This window comes from Triturus cristatus, chromosome 12 (assembly GCF_964204655.1).
Source record: "Triturus cristatus chromosome 12, aTriCri1.1, whole genome shotgun sequence".
Classification (NCBI taxonomy): Eukaryota; Metazoa; Chordata; class Amphibia; order Caudata; family Salamandridae; genus Triturus; species Triturus cristatus.
The window spans coordinates 583,973,731-583,987,977 of NC_140595.1; the positions used below are offsets into that span (position 1 = coordinate 583,973,731).

Below are 14,247 nucleotides of genomic sequence, written 5' to 3' on the forward strand. Positions count from 1 at the left end.
GTAGGGAAAGTGTAGGATAGCAGAGGGGTCAAAATTACTATTCCCACTCCAAACAGTGCAACAGTAGGGAAAGTGTTGGATAGCAGAGGGGGGAAATTTACTATTCCAACTCCAGTGAGAGCAACAGTAGGGAAAGTGTTGGATAGCGGAGGGGCAAAAATTACTATTACCACTCCAAAGAGTTTAACAGTAGGGAAAGTGTAGGATAGCAGAGGGGTCAAAATTACTATTCCCACTCCAAACAGTGCAACAGTAGGGAAAGTGTTGGATAGCAGAGGGGTAAAAATTACTATTCCCACTCCACTGAGTGTAACAGTAGGATAAGTGTTGGATAGCGGAGGGGTAAAAATTACTACTCCCACTCCAGTGAGTGCAACAGTAGAGAAAGTGTTGCATAGCAGAGGGGTAAAATGTACTATTCCCACAACAGTGAGTGCAACAGTAGGGAAAGTATTGGATAGCGGAGAGGCAAAAATTACTACTCACACTCCAACAGTTAAAAAAATATATATTAAAAATGTAAAAACATTATAAAAATAAATAATTAATATTGAAACATTTTAAAATATAATATATTAAATATATAAAAAGAAAACATATTATAATAGTAATTACATATAACAAACACCTACAAACATTATATATACAAAAACATGAATAAAAACATAAATGTATTTATTTTATTTCCTACCCTATAACACCACACCAATAACAACACACTTCAACATTTTTAATTAAATTCACTTCCATAATTAAAATAATTGAGTCAATTAAAAAATATTATTAATAAAAAAACTGAGAACCTTTAACTACACACACTTTAACACTATAATGTCCACTGCAAAAACAACAATTGATGGACAGAATGCAGAACAATGTCATACATTCACCCCAGTACAGAGATCTGGGCCTAAATCCATCGTCCATCAATTGTGTGTCTTTTGCTTTCTTGCCCTAAGTGCGCCAGGTATGCCCAGACGTGGGTCCTGGGCTCACTGTGCCACTGGAATCAAGCTATCCTGGCTGAAGAGGGTTGAAACCCCGAAACCGGTCCTAGGATGCTTGTTCCTGGTCCAGGGAGGACCTGGCTTGGCAGTTCGGGCTGGACTGGAGATGTTTTGAAAGTATGATGTTAAAAAATAAAACTCACCTCTCAAAAAAAAAAAAAATACGGCACCCCTATATTAAATCAATGTGAAACTTGGCAAAGTCTTCACAAAAAAGCCTGAAACCCAAATTAAGTGATTCAGAGGTGTAAATTCTCAAATAAGGCAACGGAAAGCATAGACATAGCAACAAAAGATAAGGGGACTTTCAAATACTATTGAAACAGATGTCCGCTATATTGAAAGAATAAAAATATAGTGGAAGTGTACCTTGGAACGCAGAACAATTTTAAGTATAAATTTTCATCTATAAAATGAAAGCATTGTAGACCAGTGGCGTAACACATGCCCCGCAGCGCTGGGGGGCCCTTAATTTCCAGGGGGCTCCCTCAGCAGAGTACTCTGCCCGGAGAGCTCCTTAATGTTGTAGATATGTTAAATCTAATATATATATATGCAGAGACAAACAAAATAGACTAGTATTTTTATGGCATAAAGCACAATGTTCAGTGAAAAACTGACTGCCATAAGGGTGCTATTAAATCAACATTTTAGATAGACCGGAGGACTTAGACTGCAAATATATGTCCAGAGTAACCACCTTTTTACTACCATTATAGAATAAGAGCAGGTTTGAAAGTTGGGTTGTTTAATAAGAGTGACTGACACATTTCAAGACACATTAACTTTGGATCTGTAACTCGGAACGATTATTTTACCACATGTTAATAAGATGGAGATAAGCATAATAATTACTAATAAGAGTTAATGCATTGACGACTCATCAGGAAACACCCTACAAAATATAAATTAGCAACAACATTATGAAATTGGTAGGAAGCTTTAAGAATTATAGCTCCTAAACAGGAAGAGCCAATAGTTGCAGAGCCAATGGAACTTATTATTCATATAACAAAGGCACTTTGTAATGAGGGAAAATGTTGTTATAAGAAAAAGTGACGCTCCTCATCTCTATTCAAACTGTTGTTGAAACTATTTAAAGAGTGAATCCTTAGTTGCCCGACCCAGCTGTTGACGTTTATGTACAGCAGGCTCCGAGCGGACCTATACCCACAGTTCCCAACCGCACTACAGACACTATGGGCGCTCCAAACATTGCACCCACGCGCAAATCTGATCACCAAACTGTACAACACGTCAAAAAGTGATGGATGACCGGTCCCGACTAGAATGTTCGATAAATGGAATTAGAGAAAACGATGAGCCAGGAAGACTGGGGTTTTTGTTGCATGTTAATTGTAATAACAGAATTATACATTTTAAGTATCTACAACAAATGTAGCATACTCCTGTTCAATTGAACAAATTTGGGCTCCATAAGGATGCAAACTGTGTGAGATGTGGGCTAAAGAGGCTAACTTTATACATTGGCCAGGCAATGTGCTCCAGTTCGCCGCTGTTGGGGACAGGTAGAGCACACGCTCTCGACTTTTGTAATGGAGAGCTTGAGGGAACTCCCCAGCTCTGCATACTGGGCCTGGATAAGCCCTTTCCAGCCAGCAAATCATAAATGCATTGAGGAAAAAGGGCAGTTCCTCAAATTAAACACCGGTGTAAAAAAATGAAATATTGTCATGACCAATTAGAATATTATGCTGAGGAACTCCCGAAAGCATCACGATCAAAAAACATCTGGAGTCCTTACACAGCATACCTACTGTAACTTACAGATGAACTTTAGCGGACTGCACCTGCTGATGCTTGGATCAGTTGAACAACTCAGTCCTCTAAAGCTTATTAAATATGATATTGTACGGCAAAGTTTATATGCAACAGTGCATTTGAGATTAATGGCATTGTATGTTACATGGTTGTGTGAACTAGAAATTCCAGATTATTATTATTTTTTTTTAATAGTGTAGTCTTGAATGCTTGTCTTTTTCAAGGGGCCAGATTTACGTTTATTGGATCTGCTAAAAGTGGTTGCAATTTGCGCACAGACTTTCAGCGAATCCAACAGTACTTTGTAAACCAACGTTATGTACTAAAAGGTTGGTTCACAAAAGATGGAATGGCAGTGGGTTGCAATTTGATCTACTTCATGACATTTAATGAGGTAAGTTACAAAATACGACCCACTACAGTTTGCTACCATCAAATGTCAGCAGACCATCATGTCTCTGATTATTTTTAAATAAAGCAATATTCTTTTTTAAATGTAGCCTGTTTTCCTTAAAGGAAGATGGGATGCATGTACACAAAATAGAGTAGGCTTTGGTAGCATGGACCACTGATTTTGGGACCATTTACAAAGGGGAAAGGGTCCCCCAGGGACCACTTTCAGTTTGTGAACAGGTTACAACATCTCTTGAGGTTTTGGTAAAATACTGATGTTTTGCAACAGCCTTTCGGTCGCAAAACATTATTAAGTATCATAACGAATCACTATTTGGAAGGGGCACCATAAACACGCCTCTTCCAAATATCAATTTCTTGAGATTTCCTAAATCCATTTAGCAATTCAGTAACATGTTACTGAACCGCTAAATGGATTTAGTATAATTGAAAAACGCATTTTCTCGTTGTAAGCCCTGCAACTTATTGAACCACATGGTTTGCAACAAGAAAATGCATTGGCATTAAAGTATGTTCTCTGTCACCACCTCTTCTACTATATACTACATGTTAAATTCCTAAGAATGATATTCTATTTTTTAACACAAGGGCCTGTTGTAATTCTTAAGAGCTTACAAGTACGCTATCCACCTCTTTTTTAAAGAAAACTTTGGTGACCACATATACATTTCAGAAGATACATGCAATGATTTGTTTTACAATAACCATTGTAATTCTAAAATGTGGTAGTTTTGTTCAAAACATAACCACAACATATACACTAACCACCTTTATAACATCATCCTAGTAATGATGGTAACCACATGCTGAAAGGGTTTTCAAAATGTTGTTAAATGAAATCACGTTTACTAAGTTTATTCCTAGTGTATTACATCTGATGCATGTGATTAGTAATTTTTTGCTAATATGTTTCGCTATATCATGATCTTATTTTAAAATATTACTATTTCTTTCTAGTATCCCATATAATTTATTGCTCTCTACAGTGTATTCTGTAATGAACCTAATTTTGTTATGTTTAACTTGTAATCCCTTCTTTTTGCATGTAAGTAATTCTTCTCTCATGACTCAGTATGCTCTTTGCACCACTTTAGTTATAGTATCATGACTGTATCCTCTCTCAGAAATGTATTTGTTATCTGTTTTTCCTCTTTCTAATTTTCCTATTTTCGACCAGTAATATTTTATCTCATTATTAGTCTCTATTTACTGTGAAAATTGCCAGTGCTGATGTACAGTTCAGCATCTTGGAAACAGAGGTACTTTTGGCTGCATTCTGATGACAGTTCTAAATTCATGACATTTTTATTTAGAAATCTGCGATATTTTGTAAATTGTTTCTCAGTCCTTTGCCATAAAGACAGAATATCATTGATATACCATCTATGGAATGCTACTTTTTGATTCAATTAAGTGTGTCGTTGCAGGCTCACAGTTTTTCATAAATTCCCATGAAAAGATTTGCATAGGATGCAGCCCACTTGGAACCCATCACTGTACCCTGAATCTAACAAAACATCTTCTCTTGATATGGAAAACGTTGTTGTAAAGGGAAAAGTAAGCAAATTCTAAAAAATGCCTTACTATGTAGGAAGTAACTCATAGATCTGGAATACCGAATGACTTCATAGCTGTGAGTCCATTATTGAGAGAAATATATGTGTATAAGCTCTTACCATCCATGCTGACCAAAAAATAAATCTCATCCAACTGCATTTCATTGATACTTGAGTAGTGCCTTTTATATGAGATACTAGTGTCTTTACTAGAGCGGAAATAAAGATAGGTATGTAGTCTGAAATATGTTTGGTCATTTATTGAATACCAGTTGGCATGATTTATGGATTTTAGGTAAAAAGTAGATTATTGCAACCTTAGGTCTACAATAACACATCTATAATACACAGAAGCTTGCACTCGCTGTAAAAAATCCCGTCTTGAATTTTCTTATTACAGGTGACTTGGGACGCACCTAGTCGCCTGTAATAAATGAATGTCATATGAAAATGTCAGAACTCTCTGGAGACGGATACTCAGTTAGCAACCTCTGACTATGTGTTGTCCGAGAAGCCCAGGTTTTAACAGTCAGTGTCTGCCAGAGGTAAGGGCGACGACCCCTTGCAGTAGCCACAATGCTGTCAACACTTGAAAGCGCCTAAGCAGATGGTGCCTTCCAGAAGGAGTACCTGAGGAGGAAAAAGACCAAGGGCAAAAAGCCTCCTAATGTCAGGGAACACCACAGGTCGATGGAAACTAGATGATGGACCTCACAAGTCAGAGGATGACAGGAAACACAGGAAGAAGAACTTCAGGAACTACTTTGCAGGAAAAACAGGAGCGAGGAAACAAACCCACAGGAACAAAGAAGTGTTATGACTCTAGGAGCAGAAGAAAAAGTGGCTTTTTATACTTTTAGAACAGGAAGGTGCAAGTCACCATAGTAGTTTTCGAAGGTATGCTGAAGGCATGAGGAGCGGCCATCTTGGATTGGGCTATTCAATAACCCAGAAATCCTCACTAGAGGAGAATCAGAACATAGAGACATTGGCAGCGTTCTCCCACCTGCCCCCCTAGGAGTAGAATGGATATGTGGAAGGTGGTATCGGCGGGCTGTCTGCTGCGAGGTAAGTTTGCAGCATAGCAAATGCGGCGACCTGCCGGCCTCTCTCCTTCCCACCATCCACGACCCGCACGTCCTGCCCGGAGCAGATTCGGAGTTTCTACTGGGCAGCACGCCAGCACAACAGAAAGAGCATCACACCAAGGATATAAGTGGTTTGTGGGAAGCGTTATGGTGTGATCATGTAATATAAGCAAGGCCACTGTAATTATTCAGCAAAGGAGGACCAAATTATGTGTCAGTTTGACCAAATTATTTGGGAATGCATATGCTGCAGCATAATCTGGAACATTTTGTGATAATATCACCTACTTTTTATGTCATTTTTACACGTTAACACTATCTGGTAAAGTTTTCACCTCATTAGACCTAGCTTGAAGTTGACACTCAAATACATCAAAAAGCAATAAAAAGGTGGATAGTCAATCTTTGCAAAGGGCCTTCGACTATGTGACAGCACGTGTTGCTGCCAATTATGCAAGGTAATGGATTAGTTACAAATGCGGCAAATCAATATTCATGTAGAAATGCAGCGTTTGTGAAATCCCATACTTAAAGTGCCTCTAGTTATAAAGAATGAAGCGCCCCTGCCACACATTATAAAGATATTGCAAGTTTCCTCTGAGTTCCATGACTGTCAAGGTTTTCAAAGCACTAACCTGGTGCTTGTCTCCTGAGGGAAGTACCTAGCGATGAATGTATCCCAGAACTTGGTTTCCAGCTTGCTACATCCCTGGCTCCAACCTGTAGTTGCTCCGCAAAGGTGAATATGAGTAAGCAGGGAAAAGGGGAGTTGGGTGAGAGAAGAGAAAGATAGACACAATTGTCAATCATGGTCACTTCTCATCAGTTATGCAGCACGGGGTCCCTGATGCAAATAATAGGATGGCTCTGGTGGTGATTTGCTGTGGTAACAACTGAAAGAATAAACATATGTCAGACCATATACCTTGGCAGTGCTATCAATATATTTTATGTTTTAGTTATACGAATATTCCACCTACCTATGTGCCCCCCTATGCACCTACTGATTGGTTGCTTTTTCTTAATGCTGCCCTTCACAGAGCTTATTTACCATCTGCTATTTGCTTTCACTGACTGTTAAATTTAAAAGCATAAGAGTGTTAACGTAGTGTTTTTTAATACAAAATCCTAATTGTCTCAATGGGAGGACCAATGTCTAGTAGAAGTCCTTTGATTGTGAGTAGATTGGGAAGTCCAAGGCCACGTTTTTACTTTCGTGGTCTGCCAAAAGGTATGGGTGACCCTTTCCAGTAACCACAATACCACGGAATAGCACCAAAGCAGATAGTGCCTTCCAGAAAAAGCCCCTGATGAAGGAAAAGGACCGATGGGCAATAAATCTCCAGATGACAGTGAAGTATCAGGAGCATAAGAATGGAACCCAAGGAAAAAGCACAAAGTAGAACTGAAGAAATGCTAGGAATAAGTAGAAGGAGACTAAAATCCAAATTGGAACCCCGAACACTGGGAACAAAATGGGATCAAAAAGTATCAACAGGACTGACGATACGTTGCGACACAAAGGAAAGAACATTAGACCTCCTTAGATACCCAAAACCCCAGGAAATTACATCAGGAATAGCATTTGCTATGATGGATAAGGAAGGGCTATTGAATCTCTAGGGACGTTATCCATCTTGGTTTGGGAAGTAATATATATCTCAAGAATCCACACTAAAGGATTATCGGAAGAAGTGTGTTAGGGAAAATGGAGGCACTGAAGGTGCCTTCTGGTACCAAACCCTCCTGGAGCTCAGCGGAGAAGCATGGGGTCATATTGGCGAGCCGGCTGCTGTGAGGTGAGAGCTTGCGAGGAAGGCGGCATGCCAGACCTCCCACCACATTCCCTGCTGACAGTGGATTGTGTGCCTTGCCCACCCGAGCATGCCTCGGGGATTGGTTTCAGGCGAGGCAGGAATACAACACTAAAGTCCATATCCACTAAACTAGGTTTTACCTGATTTCCTTCCTTAGAAAAACAGGGTTTTTACGGACTTGAATTAGCCACACTCAAAATCTAACCATGAAGTGGTTACGCTTAACTTAAAACAAATATGAACATGGTTGCTTTGAAACCAAACAAACAGATTATCTAGTTGGGTTAAGACTCTGTCCCATGATTCGAAAAATGTCTATAAGTAACAGTCAGTGCTTCCTCTTGTAAACAATGTATGTGACTTTCCTGCAGTAAGTCTTTCTTTATGAACATGTCCCGTTAGTGTCTCTTTTCTTGGTCGTAGGCCTTTGCCCATTGTGGAATAATCTTCAGGTAAACGTAGGCACTTGCACGCAGTTTGAAATATAATTTTTTTTTCTGTAGTTTCGCATGATCTCAGGTAAGTGCAACGCTTTTGAATGCTGGCGCCTGTGCCTTACCTTACTTCAGTTGAAAAACTGAGGGCGAGCTTCTTACATTCTTTCCACGCTATATTTTTTGCTGAAAACAAAAAAATCAATTGAGCTCTGAGACTATCTCTAGTGAAGCAGAAGGCAGCTCCTGCTCTCTCTGGAACTAATAAGAACCAGCACTGGTGGTGGTTTGGGCATGGTGTAAATAGTCTAACCATACCAAAACACAACTGCCAATGCTGGCTGACTTGTGCAAAACCTGGCAGTTTTTTAAAAATTGCAAGTCTTTTCCCTAGGACCAAACTAGTGCCCTATCAAACGCATGCAGAACATTTTTAACTAAATAGTGTCTTTGGTATTTCCGCATACTTCCAACCAACCCACTAAAGCGTTTGTCTCAATGTACTATTACACAAACACAGTCTCCAGGACCTAAGATCGCAACAATGACCTTATAAAGGAACTTCGCCTTGTCCCTCGATGTCGTCACAGAACTCCTCAGTGACTTACAATATCTTTATAATGTATAGCAGGAGGTACTTTACCCCACCCATATTCATCACCTGAGAACATGTTCTCATCGCTCCAGTATTTTAACATCTTATCCATTTCTGATTCCTTTTTTTCTCCATGCTGACACCTCCACTCCTCCAAAATGCTCAGATACCAACTGTGTGGTGTGGGGATTTTAACTGGTAGATCCAACCCACCAGTACCAGGCTCCCATTAATTTGTAAGCTCCCATATGTTACAACAGTGGACAGTCCACATGCAGGTAACAGATGTATAGAGGTCAAAGCACCCAGAAGCCAAAGAATATTCCCTCTGCTCGGGTGCTACACACTAGGTGGTCGATTAGGATGGTGGAAGGACCGCCACCGCCAGCCATGCGGTGGCGGTCCTTCCGTCCACAAATTTCCCCCTGCCAAATTAGGATGGTGGGGGGAATCATTTCCTGACTGCGGCGGGTGGAAAGACCGTCCACCACTTGTCCGCCAGAAGCAATCATTCAGATTGCCTGGCTGACGGTCCAGGGACCATAAAATAGTGGCGGTGCCTAGCAGGCACCGTCCACCAAATTATGATGATGGAAAAGCATGTGGGGATTACTTAGGGGGCCTGTTGCGAGCCCCCATGTGTTGGAGGGAGGTGAGGGGTGCACTTGGGGGGTACCCATGGTATCCCCCTGCATTTCACAGCATTACTTAGCAGGCACTGTGTGGTGCTTGCCACGTAGTGCTGTCAAATGCACAACATGGTTTTTCGCTTCGCGGCGAGTGCTGCTGTGAGCAGCATCCGACGCAATGTTAAAAACCAAAATGCGACCGCCATGGTGGCGGTCGCATCCTAATTTGTTATGCGGGACCGCCGCATGTATTGCGGACGGTCCCGGTTTCCCACAGGATGGCGGACAGACTCCGTCCGCCATCCTAATGACCCTCTAGGATTGATAAGGCCTACTGCACAGCGGAGGCATGTACCAAAGTGGTTGATGCAGAGTATTTGGGCTGAAAAATATCTGACCATAGCCCAATAAAGATCACTATTGTATGGGGAAAGCCGCACTCCAAGATTCCCATGTAGTGTTTTCTGACTGAGGCATTGCAGGACCAGGCATTTCGGGACCAGATAAGAACAGAGAAAGAGCAATCCTTTACCGAGAATTATGGTACGGCCTCGGTTGAGGCCATGGAATGGGATGCATTTAAGACTGTGCTTAGAGAGATATGCCTGAAATCAATCTATGTTGTAAAGAGGGTGTTATGTGCAGGATTAGAAAATAGGGAGACATACATGAGAGAACTGGAAATCAAAAGTGAGACTGATGATGAGTCACTACTGACCCTGTGTGCCTTGAGGAAGCAGTACAAGGAGGTGCTTGCTACAGGGCTCGAAAAATGTACTCGACCGCTCGCAAATGCGAGTGATTTTTGTGAAGGGCGAGCCAGTTTTCAGGCCTACTTGACCGGCCTGGCGAGTGCTATCTGCCGCCACTGCAGTAGCAGGTGAAAGGCTCTAGGGGGCAGCACGCACCACCTAGCATAGTGGTGGTGGTGCGGTGAAGTTTCTAGGGGGCAGCAGGGTACGACGCCAATCAAGTGGTGGTACGGTGAAGGCTCTAGGCGGCAGCAGGGTGCACGCACCACCTAACATAGTGGTGGTGGTGTGGTGCGCTGCCTATCGTTTTGTGGGTCCCAGGGCCGTCAATCGTGTAGCGCGCGAAAAGCGCTACCAATGACAGCCCAAGACATCATTTTGGCCTGCCCCCGCGCTGTGCTGCTTAAAGTGCAGCAGTGACGCAGCACGCCACCACGCGCTCTCTTCAGTGGAGTTGGGAGTGCAGGGCGATTTGGCTTGCCGTCTCGGAGAGGTGAGTCGCAGTTTTTTCCATTATGTATGATTATGGTGATGTTAGGGCACTGAAAGTTTTATGCATTCCTCCTTTATAAAAGCAACCTATCTAAATGATCCTGTTCTCTTCTCACAGCTCTAGTCTCCTCTGCTGGAGTGACTGCAATCCCTGTGTTGGATGGCACAAGCTTAGGAGGGTTTTGTTTTTGTCCTTTGCAACGATTCCATCTGTAGTTGAGGGTTTCTAATAGCCTTGAGTTGTGTCCTAACTTCATCTTGGTTTAAATATTTATAGATCTAGTTGCCAACACATTTGCCCAGCTGCGTAATATAATATATATAATATAACTTTGCTGACAATTTCAATTTGGCTAGTGCTACTCTGTCTCATTTCCCAGCATATTAATTGTAAGAGAGTTTTTTCGAATTTCCTGAACATTCATTTGGGAATGCACATCTACGGTGTTGCAAATTAATAGAATAGGTGTCGTAGCACCTCCATTTTAGAAATGGATAGTTTCCCTCTTGTTGAGAGTGGCAGCGTATTCCGGAAGCTATTTCCACTTCTTTTCACTGCAGTGCAGGTGTTGTATTGCCATTTAGTAGATCACTTTGTGCTCAGCCTATTTGTACCACCAGCTTTCTCATTGCAATATATTCCATTTCAATCGCTGCGATTTCAGGAAGGGACTGTGCATCCATGTTGTTTTCTGTTGAGTAAATGTAGGACTTACTCCTGTTTACTTTAAGACCAGACATGGTGCCGAATCTCTCTAATACTTAGATTGCCTTCTCTTCTTTGACATGTAGGGCTTCTAGAACTATCACTGTCATCTGTGGATAGACATATGGTGGCTTGTGTTACCCACCCTGATCCCTTTGAATGTTCTTTCATGTTTAGTTGGGTTTACATCAAACCACAAGAAGGGGGAGTGAGAGGGATAAGGGTTCACCCATACCAGCTCCCAAAATTACATACAAAATCACCACAAAGCAGGTGAAACATGTTAGAAAAGAAATTGTGTAAAGTGAAAAGAGTATCCTTATTTTGAGCTTAGAATCCTCACCCACATCAAGCATTTAGTATACTACTATATGTTGGTAAAGGTTCTTTGAACAAAATAAGGCTGCTTTTTCCTGTTAGCTATGTTATACAAACAATTTATTTTCTAATCTGGTTTACTTTGCCCGTAGTCTGATTGCAAATGGATCCATTGCTGTTCCGAAGAGGAGCGTGGAAGGGTCGTCCTTGCCTCGTTCCTCTGTGTATGGTACTGAGATTGCTCTCCCAGTCCCCGTAATTGATGTGGAGTTGGCATACAGCAGTGCAGTCCAGCTTCAAAACTCATTCCCTTTTCGTATATCTTTCGTCTCTATATGTAGATTCTTCCAATTTTGTGTATCAAAAGCTGTTTTGTTATCTTGCGTGTCTCACTGGGGTAGGACATACAGGCCCAGTAATGGCGAGTTCTCCTGCTGTGTACTTAACTCACCCTTGGCCTACATCATGTTTGTGTTTAGCTCTGTGTAGTGTTTGCGGTAATGTATGTGTGCCTGGCTGTGGTAAAGTACATGTAGGCTTGTGGATTCTATGTTGGAAATCCAGCACCTCGGAAGAGCAAATAGAGGTGGAAGAACCATCCCATACAGGTTTGTGGATTACATGCATTCCTGAGAGCTGGAAAACACACACCACACCACCCCACCCCACCCCGGAAAGGTCACTGGTCTGTGTGGTCTATTATTTACAGATGTGGGGAAGTTCAATGTTCTTGAACAAAACACATTGGCAGTTGTCTTGGCTGCTTTTATGAAAAAAAATTGAAACGCAACAATGAATAATTTGAAAATATAAGTAATTAAGGATTGACCATTTCTTGGGTGCACAATTTCGTCTATGAGCTTCATTTGTCATATTTTCACGTGCCAGACTTTTACCCCATCATCCATATGTTGACCGGGTTAAAGAGCATTAGTAAGTATATAACTACCCCCATATTTTGTGCCAAACCCGATGAGAACAGGCCATGACTAGGCTCCACCACATCCGCAGTCACATAACTCATGCATCACAATAGGTGTAGTTATAACCACACATTTCAGATATCGCTTGCGCCAGGAACCTCGTATACGCCCCCCCCTCCCTCTTTTCCCTCCCCGGGTGCACAAATGCTCTCATACTTAGTATGTAGATAAAATTCAAGACAGGGTAAATAACATTTATCACCTACTTTATTTGTTATTTCCCAGAAAAAAGTGGGACATGAGCTGACTCTTACCTCACCTGAGGTCCAACAGCTCCTGCGTCTCAACAGCCATAATTGTGACCTCGTGCCTTATAACAAAGTAGATCAACGCTTTTGATTATCCGATCACAGTAATCCTTGAACGATATATATATGGTCATCCTGTATCTCACTTCTTCAAACATACATGTGTTCATATTATTAAACCCAAAACCCGAAGTGGGTTAAAAGCATACAGCATTCTGTGCTGAATTAATTCAAGAGTCAAATGGAATAACCCTGCATGATAAAAAATTTAGGGGGAGAAGATTCCATTCCTATTAACCCACCTTCTCTCCATGACACAATTGATGTCTTATCTACTTCTCCTTCATCTAGGGGATGATTTCAGAATGTGTGCCCTTTTACAGAATTGCTTCCAGTGTTCCTGGGTTATTCTGAATAGATAGAGGGGATATTGTAATTTGCTATGGTAGGCTGAACAGTCTCCAATGTAATTTCTGTTCCTGTAACACTGTTTATTTATATAGTTGCATTAGAACATTGTGTGATGAATGTACTATATATATATACATAGCATGAATGTACTATGCTGACACTGTTTCTCGTTGCTCAAGTGGGTGTATTTGTGAATATTTGTATGTTTCCCTCACCTTCATTGCTTGATTTTGGTCGCAAGAAAGTGTCACTCATCACCTAGGTGCGGATTGTGCAGATTGTGTGACCGCTAATTACGACACCTCCAGTTTCCCCCAAAAAAGTACGTTTAGGCCCAGAGTTAGGCCTTGGGATGGGGGAGGGAGCTTCACTATCGGAGTTGTTTCCGTAAAAAGATGGCGCAATTGCAGGGAACAGCCTCAGCTGCTAGAATCCACAGGGCAGACCCCGATGTCACATTAAAGCTAGACTATTGGTTTTGTCAGTGCCTATGCCAGGAGTACTTTTTGGAATGATTATGGTTGTGTCCAGATCAGAGAGACCTGGTAGCTTTTATTTTTGCTGCATGCTGGTTATTAGGGAGCAGGATTTTCTAATATGTGACAGTAAGTGTGCCTGACCGGAGACGTTTTAAACTGCTATGTGCGTGCCTGCCTGGCTTAAGCAGTGTTGCAGCTGGCGTGCTGGTGAGCCCATGTGTCTGTGGTGGGTAAGTTGACCTTGCCTCCTTTTCTTTTGTTAGTCTTGTTGTTGGTGCATTGCTGTGATGTAAGTCCACCTTAATAGTAAGTTTAAGAACGCAACCCTTAGCTCAGAGCATCAGCATCTTCACTAACAAGTAAGTGCCTGATATGTTTTCATGGATGTTATTTCAGTGACATGTTAAAGTTTATGGGGTATTTTTTGCCATGTATGTTCGCAGAAACGTTCACCACGGCACTTTGATACACACATCTTAGGGAGGTACTGGGTGATAAATTAATAACATTTGCTGTTAATTTGGCTGGCCAACGTT

General features: G+C 41.5%; 1 protein-coding gene across 7 annotated transcripts in view; it reads right to left on the reverse strand.

The window, feature by feature from the left end:
* The window catches only part of ZNF821 (zinc finger protein 821), a 294,135-nt gene that overhangs the window by 246,620 nt on the left and 33,268 nt on the right, over positions 1–14,247 (reverse strand). For 3 of the 7 annotated variants that reach the window (XM_085639630.1, XM_085639625.1, XM_085639626.1), the window contains exon 2: positions 6,483–6,567. The exons of the other annotated variants lie outside the window; for them this stretch is intronic. The gene's annotated coding sequence lies outside the window, so the exon portion shown is untranslated. The remainder of the gene's footprint in view (positions 1–6,482; positions 6,568–14,247) is intronic. 7 annotated transcript variants of the gene reach the window in all.